The sequence below is a fragment of the Anomalospiza imberbis genome, chromosome 4, assembly GCF_031753505.1.
Source record: "Anomalospiza imberbis isolate Cuckoo-Finch-1a 21T00152 chromosome 4, ASM3175350v1, whole genome shotgun sequence".
In the NCBI taxonomy this organism is placed as follows: Eukaryota; Metazoa; Chordata; class Aves; order Passeriformes; family Viduidae; genus Anomalospiza; species Anomalospiza imberbis.
The window spans coordinates 50,238,072-50,255,967 of record NC_089684.1 but is presented as its reverse complement, the minus strand read 5'-3'; the positions used below and the strand labels follow the sequence as shown (position 1 = coordinate 50,255,967).

At 42.9% G+C, this 17,896-nt stretch overlaps 1 long non-coding RNA gene across 1 annotated transcript; it reads right to left on the bottom strand.

Moving 5' to 3' along the window:
* Nucleotides 1-1,579: 1,579 nt before the first annotated feature.
* Nucleotides 1,580-3,795, bottom strand: LOC137472923 (uncharacterized). The gene is made up of 2 exons (XR_010998485.1): nucleotides 3,692-3,795; nucleotides 1,580-3,526 (listed from the first exon to the last, which is right to left on the bottom strand). It is a non-coding gene; the product is annotated as an uncharacterized lncRNA (long non-coding RNA).
* Nucleotides 3,796-17,896: the final 14,101 nt, after the last annotated feature.

Here is a 17,896-nt window from a genome sequence, read left to right as displayed (position 1 = left end):
GCACTTGCCCTTCTCCTAGAGTAACACAGTGAATGTCATGGGGGGATGACTCCCAGACCTTCCCTTTACACATGAGCTTTCCACCCCATTTAGCTCCCTGAGTTGTTTATATTTTTATTCACAGTCAGTTAAGCAAATATATATGGATAAACTGTATTTTCCTCTGCACCAAGTTGTATTTGAGTCACTGGAGTGTTGTACCTTGCCCAAGACAAGGATGTTAAAAATACAGACATATTAAGAATGGCTGCTCTGTTCTGGGATACTGAATCCCAGTACTGCAGCTTTCCAGGTTTTATAGACCATGTGGGATGTGGTTAAGATCAAAGATATAGAGGTTTGGTTTTTTTTTTCCACAGAAAACCAATAATGGCAGGTTTCCATAGAGATGTAAGAGAAAATTCTAAAAATTTTTAGAAGTGGAAATCCTCCAGGTTGGATCTGACCCTTCCAGTCACTCCTCTGCTGCAAGAGAAAAGTTGTACAGCTCGGCTGAGCAGCACCAGAGGAACCGCTCAGCCATATGGTCTAATTATGGCTTTTGTGTGTACTTTCCATGTATAAATGACTTTCAGGATTTCTGTCAGGGACAAGCAGCACACTGCACTGTAGTGGTGCCAATTCTCATCATTTCATTATGTTCTGTCACAACTGGCAGCCTTCCCAAACATCAGTTCTTTGACTCGGCCGATTAAGTGAGGATCTCGGCTTCCACCAAACCCGCATCTCTGGCCTCCAGGCTTGCAGATCAAATCTTGCAAGCATGACCTGATGGAAACTCCAGAGGGCTCAAAAACAAGGACCCAGGCACAAAGTTAAGTTTTCTGCAGAGTGGCATGTTTTCTGGGCTCACCCCATGGCAGAGGACGGTGTGGCAGGCAGTGCTGCTGCACGCACATGCAGCATCGCAGGAAATGCCCCGCCGGGGCAGCATGCAAGGCTGCATTTGTGTGCACAAACACACCATCCACATTGCTCCTGCAGCTTCAGTGTCCACAATGCCTGATTTTCAGCTGTGGGAAACAGCTTTGAATGGCTGACAAGGAAGAGGAACGTTTTTTAATTAAAAGTGCTGATTCCAATCAACCAGCTAATTTGGGACTAATTTTTTTTTTTTCAATGTGTTGCTTTCACATAGTTATTAAAAAACTGGGCTAAACACAGAAATACTTTAATTTTATGCTTTCAAAGGAAACCTTTATACAGTTTTGCTTTCAATGCTTTGCAACAGATGGGGTGATTTATCCTCTGGAGCTGCCTAACTTTAGATGGAGTATGAAAAGAGCTTGTCTTCAAAGTAATTAAGTTAAATTAAATTATTCTCACTTTAAACAGATTGACTGAAATTAAATCATTCTCACTCTGTAGCTACATTTAGCTAATTCTTGAGACATTTTAAAGCCTAAACCATAACACTACATGTAAACCAGGGCAAGTGTTTTGTCACAATCTCTTTTGTAAACAAAATGAAAATTTCTTTCAAGTCAGTTAAATGAATATTGGTATTTTGGTTTGCCTGCAGAATAGAAGAATCATCTCATCATGCAGCCCCTTTCTTTTCATGGCTATTGGCTGTGTGCTTCCATGCAATAGAGTACTAGGTAAAAAGGCAAGACTGAAATCCATTTCCTTTAACAGACAAGCCTGACATCTGGTTGTATTTTCCAGAAATTTTTGATCAGCAGGAAAATAAGTTGGAGAGGCCATCAGTATTCTGAACAGCTAAAGGTCTTTCTCATTGAGAAATGTATCTGTAATTGGCTCAGAAGCAATGGGCTCAGATCTGAGCAGAGATGATGCAGCCAGAAAGCTTGCAGGGCACATTCCCCATGCAACAAGATCTGCCATGTCAAGAGAGAATTAAAGTTTTCTGTGAGTGTTGAACTGCAGTAGTTGATCACGGATGGCCGCAGGGCACTGGTCACACCCAATACTGCACCCTGTACATCCAGAGACACGTCCCTCAACAATACAAAGAAAGATTTCTGTGCCTGGACACACAGCATGGACTCAGACATTTTGCTCCTAGAAGTTGCCATAAATGTTACAAGATGCAAAACTCTCTGCACTGAATTTCTCAGGAGCCAGAGGTTGCTCCCTGGCCTGGGTACCACTGACAGTAGAGATTAATCTTTTTTGGGAGGCTGATGTCTATCTTCATGGCACATTAAAATACTTCTTCCCTTTCCACTGCTCAGTAAATAGAGAAATCTTTGATGGAAGATATATCATTTAGGATTGATTACACAGCATCAGTTGGCTGGAATTTTTTTTTCCTTTTTGAGTACATAGCTTTAAATTCCAAACCAAAACATCATTTGTGATTAAAAAAAAAAAAAAAAAAAAAAAAAAAAAAAGTGTTATTCCATCTGAGGTTCATTTTGAAAATCTGAGAACTTGGTCCTTTCTCCAGCACATGACTTTCAAAATTGCTGTGTGACTTAGTTTAGTACTTGCATTGTAATAGGATTTTATTTCTCAGTGAGAACACACTGCTGGCAATTGTCCAGCCACTTCTAATTACTCCTGCTTCATGTGGCTACGAAGGAATTCAAGCCTGTACATCCTATCTGTGCTGTCATTACCAAAGTTTAATGCCATTTAGCTTTCTACTGTTTATTCACAGCCTTTGCTGAATAAATAGCAGTGAGCGGACCTGCAGAAGGAAAGTGTTTCCATTGGCATTCCTTGGGTTGAGTGTTTTGTTATTCAGAGCTTCTGATGCTGTTCTCACTGTTTGTTCGGTTTCAATGCTGGATTACCTGACAAGGATTTCTTCTGCCGTGTATTAGGTGTGTCATTACTCCCAAAACTAAATGCCAGGTTATGAGGTATAAAATAGAAATCCAAATGTGGCCTGTGATACTGCAAAATTCCTCTGCTTTCCTTAGCAATTAAGACTTTTAGGTTCCAAGATGGATGGTGTACAGTTTCCTTTCACCTTCACCTCCGTGTTAAATTGTGCATGGAAACAACCTTGCTTCCAGTTCCTCTGTGAAATGAAACATTAATCAACACTCCTCAGTTAACAATTTGCAAATTGTTTCTTTACCTTCAGTAATATCCAAGCTTAGGTTTAAAGCATAAGGAAAAGGAAAGCAGAACTCAGCACAGTTTCTGCCCAAGATTTGTCCTCTGATGCAGCCCAAGTCTCTGTACCTGTTTCCAAATCTCTGAAACCTGGATAAGTATTAGATCAAGATCAAGGACAAGGAAAACATGAAACTGAGCTTTTCCTGGCTCTTTCCAATGCAGAAACATCAACATTTCAGTGAGATGGCAAGGCTTGAAGCACATCTAAGGCTCACTGATCTCCTAAGACTTGGTAAACTTCAGCTCACTGATATTGATATGCTGCTCCATGAGCCGTGAAAGAGCTGCTGAAGAGATGTACAGTTCCTTTTCAAACCACAAACTGATCATAAATAAAAGTTTCAGTCTTGTAAAAGGCAATTTAAGGATACTGCCTACAGTCTCAAATGCTGTGCAGCAGTTTCTCAAACTGCAAGTCAAGACGCTCAGGAGGCTGGAAGAGGAAGGATAAGTCTAGAAAAGGATTAAGAGAATTATAACACAGTGGTTTATCTACATTTTCAAGCATTTAGTTGAGTATGAGCGTGTTAATCATTTAAAAAGAGAGAATAATTTTAGGAGGGAAAAACCAAGAAAAATAAACAGTAACAGTTCTGACCTCCTGCAGTTCAGAGAAGTGGGACAGCTGAGTTCATCATTTGCTGGTTTCCACAGCTACCAAGTTACAAATCAGGAGGTGCTGGAAACTTCCGAGCTCAAGAGAGTCCACAATAAGTAGATCCACTCCTGGTAGAAGAACAATTAATGATCACACAAAAATATCAGGTTCTAACACAAAAAAAGGTTTCTCAGTTAAACTTTGGAACTCCTTGACACCAGGTGCTCCAGATATCAGACATTTGTCTGGGTTCAAAGAAGCCACTAGGCAAATTCATGGAAGAAGCAGCAACACAGAAATATGAAATACAAAAGCTAATGTGTAGTTAAGCTGCAAATCAGTGATAGGAAGGGAATTATTTTTGACAAGCAATACTACATTTGCCATTTTCACATGCTCTTCCCCATATCAGTAAGACACAGGCTCCCAACCTGAGAGGATCATCTCCTCCAACAACTTAGAACCTCTTTTTCACCACAAGCCACTCTGTGCTTCCTCAGAGTGGGGGGTGAGAGTTTGCATCTACAGATGGGAATTATCCAGCTCATGTCCTTCACTCCGAGATTACTACACAAGCAATTAGAGGTATTTAGCAGTTCTCGGGGAGTGTAAAGACTTTCACACATGCAGAGGAAACAGCTGTTGCTGCTCTGGAAGGAATGAGCAAGATGATGCCAGCAGCAGACAGTGGAGCTGCTGTTGCTAACAAGCAGAATGCACCTGAGTGAAGACACAGCTGAGCTGCATTCAGAAAGGAATTGAAGGCAGGTGTGTGCATGGGAGAAGCTGAAGCAGCTCCTGATTGCAAAAACTAAACCACCCACTCTCCCTGTGATTATGGTATTGTTTCGTGGAGGATTTATCACAGGGAAGGTCTCTGTGCAGGGTCATGTTTTTATTTGGAAACACATCTACAGGAGATGCTGATCACTGTGAAGTGCCTGAGCCACTGCACACCTTCACTGGATCAGAATTCAGCACAGCAGTATTTAATTTCTGATTTTAGCATGGCCTTTTGGTTTTGTGTCACTGAGTTGCTTAATATTTTGAGGCTATAATTTTCATGTGAGAAAATCAGTTGGAAAAGATGTGGTGTCGTGTTCTGACTACGAAGATTACATGTCTGTTGTACTAAGTTTTGGCTGTCAATCTCTCTGCAGTACCCAGCACAGCAGGAGCTAAACTTTATTTGGCATGGTTTGCCTCTGCTGCAATAATAAAACAAATTTCCTATGTAGATATCTTCTCATGGTTGGGGCTTATTTGGGTGGTTTTTAATTGCCCCTTTCATTGTGGAAGTCTAATTTTAATTGATTTTTATATGAATGTGCCTGTAAAACCCAACAGCCCAAGGAATGACAGGCAAATTATACCTATTTCTTGTCTATGTTATAAGCCCTTCTGTTCCCATTTGACAATCTTTGCAAAACCTTTTCCTCCCACGCAGGAAAGAGAGTTTTTTAGCTCCTCAGAGGCTCAGGCTTCTCAAGAGCTGTGCACCTGGGTAAGATATAGTTTCCATACAGCACATGCATTTCCAGCATCTCCCAGGACCTTTTCCCTGTGGTCATCAGGGATCTCATAAGAAATGTACATGTGCATGCTCTGATCTGCCAACAGACTGAGCATGAGGGGATAGACTGTAAGAGAAATTAAAGTGTTCCTTCAGGAGACCGCAGTCTGACTTTGGGTTACGCTGAACTAAATCACAAGGTGCTCCGGCAAAATCACTCCCTCTGAAATGAATCTACAAACTGGAGGAGAAAAATGGCCCTCCACAACAGTACAGCCTAATGGGTTCAAGAAAAATGCAGTGGAATTGTGTTAATGGCCTGCCTGGGCCTCGTGGCTCTGTATGGGAATTCTCTGCAATTCCATCAGTCACACTAATGAAGGCACCATGTCCCAAACCCTTCTGTAGCCAGAGACTTCTGCCAGTCAAGTGCTCATCCTACAGCTAACTTCATAATGTTTTCTTTTTGTTGTTTGCTTGTTTGTTTGGGTTTTTCCAGGGGAATTGCCTTGAGCTGATCTGATCCTAATCTAATATTGATAAAATTTTATTTCTTCCAGTAAGGTTGCTCCTGACGGGTGTGGGGTGAGAGAATGCCAAACCAGTTCCTACATGGGCTGGGTGAAATTCCAGGTTCTTGGCATCTGTGAGATTTAGAATCAAGGGAGGCAAAATGTTAGAAACTATGTGTTGGAACAAGAAATAAACATCTTGGGTTGCATCTAATCACAAAGATGTCATAGGTATCTGGTCCATCAGGGATTTGAAATCAAGGACAAAAAATGAGCCCTGAAGTCCACAAAGCATTGACATTCTTCATCTATTGCATGAAACAGGAAATTAGTCTTGAGGGAAATTTGCAGAATCATTAATAACTGTTTTGTTTTGGGGAAAACCTGTTGGATATCTATCCATCTCCTTCACTGTGTGCTGTTCTTATGCTAGCATGAAAACATTCACGCTGTGGTCATTTCAAGAGCTCAGCTCATCCATTCCCATCTAGTGCAGGATAAGGTGGTCTGGTAGGTGCTGGAGTAGAGTAAATGTTTTGAAAAATACAGTAAATGGCAGCCTGTTCCCCACACAAGGCTTTCTGTCTGGATCTGCAGACAGATCCTGGAGAAGGTGCAGGAAGTTGCCATCTCTGTGTGTCTTTCACAGCTGCCATGTCAAGAGCTGGGCCTCTCCAGCCCTGCTCTTGGAGCAGCCTCTTGCCCTGGGAGCAGTCCCTAAATACAAGTCGTGTATTTTTTGCTTTGCTCAAGCTTTCAGACAACAGAAGTACTGAGAAATCCGTCTCCTACAGCAAAAACTCTGCAGTTCCTGTTAAAATGACTGCATTATAAATAACACTTGATCATCCTAAAGTAGTCTCTGAGATATTAATGCTTCATGTAGTTACTTGGAGGAGAGCAGGGATAAATCTAACCTTTAGCCTGGGAGGAAACATTAATTGCTATTCCCTGTGGTAAAACCAGCATGACTGGGCCCCAAAAGACTGAGTAACACAGGAAATACGGTTAATAGTTGTACTGGTGAATGGACATGGTGGGTGTCATGACATTACCCAAGGCATTTGCCTACCCATATATAACTCTACAACCATCCCCTGGCAAAAAATACTCTTCTTAATATTATTCTGCTTCTCTGCCCATAAAAATGTTATAAGGCTTTTGAATTTGATCTGCAGAGCAGAGAAAACTGGTAGCAAGAGCCCCTGAATAATGGCACATCATTATGCAGACTTTATTTCTCCAAGTATTTTAGAGAGGGTTATCACAGGCACGGAAGTTCAGGTCCATGCCTTCCTTTGGTTACACAACTCCAGTTACTTAAAGTCAGCTCTCAGCTCTGGGAAAGTGCCTGCTTTAAATGAGTCTAGCAGAGCTTTATTAACACTCTATTCATGCTCATTTTCTTCATGCAAACTGTCACTATTTGTCAGCAGCTGCTGCTCATACAGGACGTTCATCAGGTTCAAGTAGGCAGAAAAAAAATGAGTTTGTTATATCAAGCCTGGCTCTTTGAAGTTGTGTGAAACGCAGTTGTTGCCATCTCGGGGAGCTTGGAGCAGCCACATCAACATCCTAAAGCTCAGCCGAGCCTGCCAAAGCCCGGGGAGGGCTGTGCTGAGGTCCTGCAGAGCCAGTGGTGCTCCTGGCCACCGCGGGGAAACGTCACCTCCTCCAGCCCCACCGTGGAGCACAGCACCAGCGCTGCTCTCCTCAGCTCCTAATCCCTTCCTGGCCCCAGCAGGTCACCTGCAGCCTCAGCCAGCGGGGCTGACCCTGTCCCAGCAAGGAGCTGAAATGCCTCGCAGCAGCAGTGGCTGCTCCAGGGGGTTTCACAGGGCAGAGGGTGAGGGACTCGGGGTTGCTGAAGTCTGCTGGGTGCATTCACCCAGAGGTGCTGTGGATGGCCTGTCCCTGCAAAGACTCAAGGACAGGCTGAATGGGGCTTTGAGCAACCTGGTCTAGTGGAAGGTGTCCCTGCCCGTGGCAGAGGGGTGGAATTAGAATTCTCAAAGGCCCCGTCCGACCCAAATAATTCTGTGATTCTGTTATTGATTACCAGCTTGTTCTGATGTGCCTCTCTTCCTCCTGCTCATTGGCCACAGTCAGAGCTCTGCAAACAACACCACTAAGCCAGATTTTATCACCAGGGCTAAGATTAAAAAAACACTCGTACTTTATTCCTAGCCTTTATCTTCTTTGCCCCGATGACAAAGCATGCTAATATTATCCTAATAGTTAGTGCTGCCCAAATATAAGTAAGGTTTGCCAGCCAGACTAACATCTAACTAACTAACATCTCCATCCCTCTCCATCCACCCAGCTGCCCAATTGTTTCTGCAGCTGTTTTAAAGCCCATGTGGAAGCACAAAGATCCCAGCAGCAAGGGGGTGTAAGGAACTGGCTTTAATGTGGAGTTGCTTACCTCTGCCTGCATCTATGGAGCATCTCTGGGGCAGGGCAGAGCATGCTAGCAGGGAAAGAGGCAGTGTCAGAGGGTCACTGCACTAACTCCTTACAGCACTGCTCAGGATAAAAATGAAATGTGGGGTTGATTAGGGTATAAATCTTCCAGCAAAACTGGCCAGAAAGGGGAGCAATAGCAGATGGGTCCTTAAATTCACCACTGAATCCCAGCTGCTATGCAGAGCTCATTTCTCAGTTGCTGCCAAGATCCCTGCAGACACCAGGGGCTGTGCAGACCTTACAGGTGTGTGTCTGTCTTCCAGAGCTGACAGAACACACTGTGATCTGTACAGCACAAGAGCATGAATCTCACCCAGCCATTGTGCACCAGTTTCTCCCCTGACCAAATCCTTGAGTAGGTTCCCAAGGTCAGAGGGGGAGAATTATTTGGATGGGAGTCCCATAGAGTCAACTCAGAAAATGTAAAAAATAGCAAGAGGAACTTTGTCCCTGAATCAATGCCCTGCACAGCATTAACTTGGAGACCAGCAGGCTGCCAGAAGTGACAACTTTCCTAAGAGATTTAAAACCAAAGTTCCCTCTGACAGCTTAATCCCTTGCATGTATATAGCACTTCACATGCCCAAATATTAACTGATTCATGGTTAATTAACTCGTGGTTATAAATTTCCCCTGGCACTTTTTGCAGGACTCAGGATGTAAATATTAAACCAAGTGTCCCAGGCAAATTGCAGCACTGTAACAAAAATAATAGGGCAGATCATCACCTGGTCTAGTGCAGTTATGTAGATTTACTCAAGCTCAGGGCCTGACACAATTGCTCTTGAATTCATTACAGCAAACTGCAATGAATGAAGTGCAGAGCTCCTTCCTGTATTGAACTCCAGTAATTAATTCCCTGCTAACACGGGGGACATGGTGTACAACAGAAAGTTCACATTTATTCAGATGAGTAGTATGACATTGTAATGGAGGAGCTGAGGAAGACAAGGTGTTTCAAAGCAGTGGAATTGAAGGATTATTGCAAAAGAGAGCCCTCCGTATGAAAGCTGATGTTCATAGCATAGCCTACTCCTCTGCTTGGGCAACACCCAAAGCAAGGGGAAATTTTACCCAAAAAGAAACTCTACAGGGTAGCTCCTTCACCTCTCTGCATTTCCCAGAGCTGGTGAGACATTTCATTAAAGCTCAGGTCAACTCCCCAGTGGCCTCTGAGAGAGAACACATACAACCTCAGCTGCCTCCCTGGGAGGGCTGGGAACATACCTCCTTCCTCTTCCATCTTGCTCCATGCTCAAAGTCTTTGGGGACCCTCAAAAATTTTCCTCAGAGCTCATTTCCCTTTAAGCAGTGCTAATCTAGTGAAACCAAAATTGTAAGGATTCTCAATCCATGATTTTTGACCTGGTGAGGAAAGTTTTCAGAAATATTAGACAGCTACACACACACAAACATCTCCTTACAAGTCTGTTATGCATATCAGCCACATTTTGGCTTACAGCTCTACACTACCAAGCCTAATATTTAATGAGCCTAATATTTAATGAACCTAATAAACATTTTGCAGTAGTTCAGTGGTTTCCTTTCCAAGAAGAACTTGTGGAGGGCTCTGATTAGTACCTCTGGCTTTTCCTGGCATCTAGCCTCTCTGTGGAGTGTTGCTGCACTAAACTTAAAGCCCTTTTTTTGGTGGAGAAAACGCATAAAGAAATATGGTACAAAATAATGAATGGTGCAGACACCAATCCTCTCTATAAGTGCAAATGCATGAGAATAAGACAAAACAAAGGCTTTTACAGGAAGAAACCCCTTTTTTTTCTGTATGGATGTTACTAACCTGAGGAACCTGTCGTGTGATTTTACAAATTAAGGCACAAAGAGATTTGAGGTGGGGAAAAAGAATTCTGATATTTTTATGGCATGAGGAAGCATCTAGCATTCTGAGAAATGAAATGGTATCAACTAAGTAGCAGCTAAGATATGTGAGGAAGAAACACATCATCAGGGCAGCTTGTTCCATAGGCTAGTGTCATGTAAAAGAAAAAAGAGTGCTTCCTGGACATGGGAGAAGGGTGAACACTAATAAGGCAAAAGGAGTGGCACTGTCCTCTGCACTTAAACCACCTAATGGAGCATGCTTGTGTTCTCCAGTGCCTAATGAAGCCTGAGGTCCAGGTGTAGCCTATGAGCAATGGCATTAACAGAGCTGCTTTTCTCCAGCCCACAGCTTATTGACACTCGTAAGGGCTCAATACTTTTGAAATTTCTGCCTTTCAGTTATGTTTAGTTGAAGTCAGCTTGTGAGGTCCAAACTAGTTAGGGAACAAACCTGCTAAAAACCACACATGTGCACCACCCAACACGCTGCGTGATGGCACCAGTCTTGTTCTGACACCAAGCTAAGAAGGGGTGTGAAGAGGTGTGATCGCTCCTTTGATCCTTTCCCAAAACTGTGACCCAAATTCACAACAGCATTTTACACTTGGGTTCCCAGGGGCCATTCAGAGCCGTGCTCAGGACCAGGGTGGCAGGCATGGTCCAGACAGCTTCTGATGCCCCAAGCTACCGGGCTGGGGGCACAAGGGAGGCACATTCCCTCTCTCATTTTGCACGAGTGTTTCTTTAAATAGAACAATTTGAGGGTGAGGGACTTCAGTAACTTCTCAGATCCCTGAGAAGAACATTTTGGCCCTGTGTGCTTGGGGGACAGAGACTGTGGTTCCCAAATCCCAGTACCCCTCTTGCCATGCTGCACGGACAAACCTCTGAGGCTCCTTCCCCACCGCCCTCCCAACCAGGCGTGCCAGCCTCCCCCCCATCCACTGGAGCCATCACTCAGTGATTTGTGATGTACTGAAATGCAGTTTACATTGCAAAAAGCTCTAATACGTCCCTGGAAAGCAATTAAGGGAGAGCTGCACATGAGTGTTAAGGGGTTTGCTCCACAAGCAGATGTCCTCTTGGCAGATGCACCACCTCGGAGACACGGCGAGGAGAGCGACAGTCCCATTCCTGAGCAGCCAGGCTGATTTTTATGAGGCCTTTCTCCGGAAATAAGAAGCATGGTGAGGCGAGGTGATCTTCCCCTGTGGCTGCCGGTGTGGATTATGGAGCTGGCAGCAGCAGGAACGCATTAAGGAAAGATCCCAGCAATGGGTAAGTTTTAAAATGAAAGCTGGCTCAGTGTTAATGCGCAAGTAATGTGTCCCAGCTGCCTTTAATAAAACAGCCAGCTGAAACTCAGCATCATAATAAACGGAGCAGGGATTTCACAAACATCCTGGCTGCTCAGAAAGAGGCTGACTTTTCTTCTTCTTTATTTTTTTTAAGTATATTTTTTCCCCTCAGAGCTTGATTAAACATTTCCTGTTTTCATCTTTCCAGAAAGGTCCTCGTGAGCCTTCCCCTGCTGCTTTCATGCTGGCAGCTTCATTTTTCAAGGCCTTCTCCTGGTCCCAGTCTGACTCAGAAATGGGAGGATTTGTGTGGACCTGGTATCTGGGCAAGAAATTACTCTGCTGCAGCTGCATCCCCATCATGTTTGATGCTGCAGGCACAGGGTGGCACAATGCTGAGGGCAGCCCCAATACCTGGGGGTCTCACAAGACCCCAGGGAGGAGCCTTACGACCTGTCATTCCCTATTTGCAGACAAGGTGAGGAGAAAGCTGTCTACAGCTGGGAAATAAACCTTGGATTTCTTCTTTTGCTGCTGATTCAGGTGAAGTCACCCTAAGGCTGGACCATCGGAGCTGACTGAAGGTCAATAACTCACAGAGGAACAAGCCCCTGAAGTAGAACTGATGAAGCAGCTGAACTGGGTTTCATCCCATTGAACTCAAGTCAGCCAGTGGAGCAAAATAGGCATCTTTGGGAACTATTAATTTGAGTTTCTTTTTAAAATAAAATTTAAAACATCCTACAAGCATGCAGACATGCCCGTGTACCTCTTATGTGTCTGCAGCCAAACCAGCCTAAGTCTGGAGGAGGGGATTCTCCTAGCCATGCCAGTCTTTTTGATCATCCAAGGCTTCTACAACTCTTTCCACAAACTCCTCTAAATCAGGGAATTGGAAGAAATAATGTGCTTTTTCTTAATTTTTCCCCCCCAAGTCTAAAGACCCATCACAGCTTGTCACCCAAAATGAAGGATGGAAGCAGCCTTGAAATTCTCCCATCCTGCCTCTGCCTAGCCAGGAAGAAGGAGGGGACTCCTGACCTCCAGCTGAGGTACACCGGCATCTTGCCAGCCTATAAAATCAAGTTTCACCAATTAACTTTCTGTAGTGGAGGGTCTGGCTAGAAGTACTCAGCTCTAATCCCAGATAATGTGTGACAACTTTCAGTGTGCTCATTCCAAGTGTTGAATGGGCTTCAGTGTTTCCTACAGCTCTGTAATATATGCCACAAACACATAAATCTTTTCTGTGGTACAGAAGAGAGAAAATTCTCGAAATGCTGGCTGCTGCCGAAATAGAAACATCTCCTCATCATCTCCTGGTTTTTGTAGTATGTGTCTAAATATCTCTAGAATTCCAGCTTCTCCTATTGTTTAGAAATGCCTGTGATTTCTGTGTTGTTTTTTGACAGCCAGCTAGGAATCCCCTTGTGATTTGGAATTTAACTTCATCTTGCCTTAACTTTCCCCATCTGACAAAGGTGTTGCCAGGATTAATTAATAGTGTCAGGTAGTGATTAATGAGTAGATATTACAAAACATGACATGCTGCCGGATGCTGAGGATTTTTGGGGAAGTTTGGAGAGCAGCATTCCTAAGGAGCTAGTCTGAGCTTGACCTCTCTCGATCATTAAAATCATCATACATATTCCACAACATGGAAATGTTCTCTCATGTTCACTTTTGGTAACAGGCTGGTGAATGGTGAGGCCTTCAGTTGATGCTTCTGGCTACCCATAAATTTCTGCAGGATTTATAACATTCTGAGAGAAGTTCCAAGGAAACAGATTAATTTTCTTTCCCCCGCAGTCTTATTTTACTTTGAATCCTCAGCATTTTCTTTTCCTAAAACAAGGTATCAAAATATCTTGGATGGAATTTTTCAATGCATGCTGTGAAACACCTTGCCAAAAAACATTCACTTCAAATGGTATTTGTTTGGAGTACCTGAGTTTTCGTTCAGCCTCAGGAATTCTGCTTAGCACAACTCCACAATATTTCAAAATGGAAACAAAATAACATTGAAATTATTCAGCCATATGCAGTGCTTTTTTAGACTTTGTGCATTGATCTTGGTTAACTGAAAATAAGTTTTTCTGGAGTTTTCTCAAATTTTTCTACTTGTGTTACTCATTTTTCTTATTCTATGTGATGTTTTTATCATCTTGGAAGTTTTCAGAAAGGTTACTTCAGGTTGTGAACAGAGTGAAACACTTGTCTTGCCTATTATCAGTATTTCTAAAATAAGTGTTAGTGAACTATTTTACATTTTTATGGATTTTCTTCCAAACATTGTACAGTCATTGTACAGAGGTATTTTAGAACAGCTCATGCTCTTTATGATTCTGTAACTCTTTATGATTCTGTAATCTCTTTATGACTATGCAATACACTAACCCACAACTACAGGGAAAAAAGGTATTGCAACAAACTGCTAAAAATTTTTTTTGACATCTCTTAATTTCAACAATGTAACGTTCTTTAAGGAAAATGAAAAAAAAAAAAAAATAAGAAGAAAACACTCCTTGGGAAATTTTCCCTTTCAAAATTTAATGACAGTGCTCTTTCTCACTGTGGCAGCTGCTTTCATTTGAGGACTAAAGGCAATAAATATTTTTCCTGTTGAAAAAAGTATGGTGGAGAAAAGAGTGAACTCAGTATTTGTCTCTACCTTAGTGATCCTATTACACAAAACCAAAATTAAATATATAATCAAGAATCAGAACTCATCCTCTCCATTTTCATTGTGTCACAAGGTATAAGTTATCTTCCCAGCTGGAAGAGAATTTCTCATGAAAGTAAGTCCTGGACAAAAATGACCTAACCTTAAAATTAAATGCCGTCCCAGAAGGAAGGTTAGGTTTTGCTGTGCTCAAACTTTTAGAGATTTGCCAATCAAGCTTTGCTGCAATCGCTGCTTTGCTCTGCAAATTGCCATTGAACTCACATCTCAGACCTGAGGCAAAATCGTCACGGCCATACAGTGCGCACCCCAAACCCAGCCTGCCTGGAACAGGTGGACAATTTGACCTTTTAAACAGTTGTGTCTTTTCATTTTCTGTTTCTAATGCCTACAGATAAATACTGGTCTCAACAAAACAACCTTGTGAGAGGCCTTGGGATAGCACAACCTGTGTCTGCTGCAGAGCCATGATGAAAAGGGAACAAGCCTCTATTGTGCTTGATGTAGCCCCTTCCCCCAGGATTGCTGGTCTGACACATAAAGCCAGGATAAAGGAAAGGGGCTGTTATTATCCTCTGCCACATCTCCATTTTATGGGCTGAGAACCAGGGCAGGAGGTGCCATGACTTATTCTTGGGCGCACACCCAAAGCCTCTGCCAGCAATGGAATTTAACCCAGCTCTTTGTCCCTGGCCAATGTCTTATCAATTATACCCATTTTTCCCTGCATAGATTTTTTTGTCCAAACAAATACACATTTTTAGGCTATTCCTGCTCTTTTTCCATGGCACACCATCCCTGTCAGCCATTCCTTGGCACCTGCCCAACCAACGTGGCCACTGTTTGTTTGCAACTTCGTCCCTCAGAGGACATCATGTCATTGTCGTGGTGCTCCACTGACATCAAAGGTCCCAACTAAGATGGAGGCATGGTTGTTTTAAACATCACCTAAATTACATTTTAATAAAATAAATCATTTAATAAGGTGAAAACTCTTCTAATACAGTTGACACATAACCAGATTTAGGTACAGCACGTCCTTGGCCATGGATGAGCAACTGCTGTTCACACAAGTCATCATTTCTGGGCAGGAGGAGACAACTCCCCATGGCACCAAACCATCATTCTTGGAAGAAAGAGCTATTTGTGATTGGGACAGACAAGTTGCCTTTGCCAGGTTGGAGATGACTCTGGTATGGGCACACCCAGCTCATTCAAAGTGAAGTGTAGCAGTATCAATCTCTAGTGGAGACCTGCTTTGGCAGAGCCAGAGATTAAGCTGATGTCTCCCAACCCTGCAATAAATAAAGACAGACATGAATGTTGGGAGTACTGGATCATGGTGATGAATTTAACCAAGTTTTTATTGCAGGAGAGGCTGCTAATTTTAAACCCCTCCAGATTAATTAATAGTCGAACATGGTTTTTTTCCAGATTCTCCAGCAGTCTAAATAGAAAACCTCATACACTTTTTCAGGATATTAGGTGATTGTTTTGAAAATTCTACATTCATTTGTGTTTCTTGTGATTTTAGGGACAGTGTATTGGGCTATGGAGGAAAGCCCACCTCCATCAGCAGGGGCAGAAGGCATGGAGAAGGCAATGTCCCTGGTGCCACCCATATTTAGCCAGGGGCATGGTCTGCCCCAGGAGTAAGAGTCATGGGCACTGTACCAGCAACATCGATACTATGGACAGGATCTGGCTTCATTATCAAGGATAAAAAGCTTCAAAGTAGGTCCTCCTGCAGACTCTCAGATTGACTTTACCTGATGTATCTAGCCACAAGGCTTTTTATTTTTATTTCTTTGCATGGTTGCGCACTTCCTAAGAGTTGTGCCAGAAGTGGGAGTAAGAAGACATTACACACAATGGTGCCCTCAGAGCACTTCCAGCCATCAGCACAAGGGAGGGCAAGAAATCTTGCCAGAAGCCCAGTTTTTCAGAATGGAAGCGTTTGGATAAATACTGACTGCTTTGAGGTTTAACCACTCTGGAGAAAAATGGGGAAAACAGGGATGGAAACGGCCTCTAAGATCACCCAGGCTCATTTGTCTGCCAGGATAGGGTTATGCTTCTTCTTCACTCTGTCCAGTCCTGGCATAAAATTTCTTGCCAAGGAACCAACCTGCTCATTTTGGTAAGGCAGGAGAAGTTCTCATCCTGTCAAGGAGCTGTTGCACAAAGCATGAGTATTATGCCTTTGAGGCAGCAATTAGTGCTGGCAGTCCAGCCTCAGAATCATATCACATGATTGTTTTCTTCTGGAAAAAGACTCATGCTTTACTTGTTTTCTCCCATTCTTCTTCATTTTATACCCAAATGAAACCAGTGACAATTGAACCAAGATGCCTTTTCTATTACTTCTCTTTTCTTTTCCCTCTGCATGTTGCTGAGAAATCATCATCATGTCCTCATGGGGAAAGATTAACACCTCACTTTACTAGCAGTCACCCCAAATTTTCCTTTCTCAATTTTATCTCATTGCTCCTCCATTTACTTCCACAAGAGGTACAAGCTGTAAAGAGAGAAATGTTCTTTTCCTCCCAGAAAGCAGTCCAAATCAATATTTTCCTTTGTCTATATAATCCATTGTCCAAAATTTAGGTCAGATTCCAGCCAGTATAAAATTCACAAATTGATACTCTCTATAATTTTATGGCGGCTGAGAATTGATGAAAAATGTGTCTGAAGAAAAAAAAATAGCCTATTTTCAGACTGTCCTGGCTTCACAAAGCAGTCATTTCCAGTGTTGCCTACCCCTCAGGTAGGATGGACAAAGAGAATTTCCAGTGCTGAAAACAGGTTATTGTATATATTCATATAATCTTCACACATCTGCAGTAAAAGAGGATGCTACTGTATCCAGGCTAAAAAGTTCTAGGGTTAAAAGCACAAGCAATCAGTCTCTCAGAAATGTGGGGTTTTTTTCATGACAGGTTTTGTACCCACATTATAATCTTTGCAAACTAGAAGGCCATTGACACCTTCCAAAAGCATTTCCAGCCCTGCTGTCTCAAAACTCACACATTTCTGCATGCAGTGGAGGCCCTGCAATGAACATGTGCATCAAACATTCTGAGGGGTGAATAAGACATTCAAGAAATATGGAAGCCAAGAAACATGATGGATAAAACAGGCATGATTTTCATCGCTGGTGGCCACAACAACAGCCATAGAAAGTCTAATGAGAATGGTGTTTCCAAGAGGATGTGAGGTTATGGATCCAGCAATATCGGTAAATGCCGTCTGCTCTCCAGTGTGACCACATAATAGCTAAACTGCTGTATTTTCCACACTGCTCAGCTAAACAGCTTAAATTGGACCCTCTCAAAGGCTGAAAGGAATCAATTTCATCCTAAACAATTCCAAGGCCAACCTGACCAAAGCCTTTGATTCATGCCAGTTAAAGTAAAAAAAAAGTAACTGGTTATTGTTCAATATTCACCAGCAGTGTGAAGAGCAATGGCTGCATTCACCTTGTCCTCCCCCTGCAGAGGTGACCAGCAGCTGGTAACTGGGATTGCTCAGGGGTGAGGAGCTCCCTGGCTCAGTCTTCTGTTACCAGCTCCATCTCATTGCAGCTCTGCACCTTCTCCTTACCTGGAAGCCATTAACTCCCCTTCCAGGGGCCACTCTGCAGAGAATATTGCTGACCAGTTCCTGGTATGTTCTTTCATCTGATGAAAGAGCTTATTTAAACAGAAATCTGAACATTGCTGCTCTGCCAGGCACTGGCTGAAAACATGTTAGTAGATGCTTTGTTATGAGCAAATCCAGACCAGAGTTTCCCTCTAGGTTCTTCGAGTTCCAGTTATGAAGTCCTCAGTTTTCAGCCAGGTAGGTAAAAATCTTTCACATTTTTATAGATGGGGGAACTGTGGTGGAGCAGGG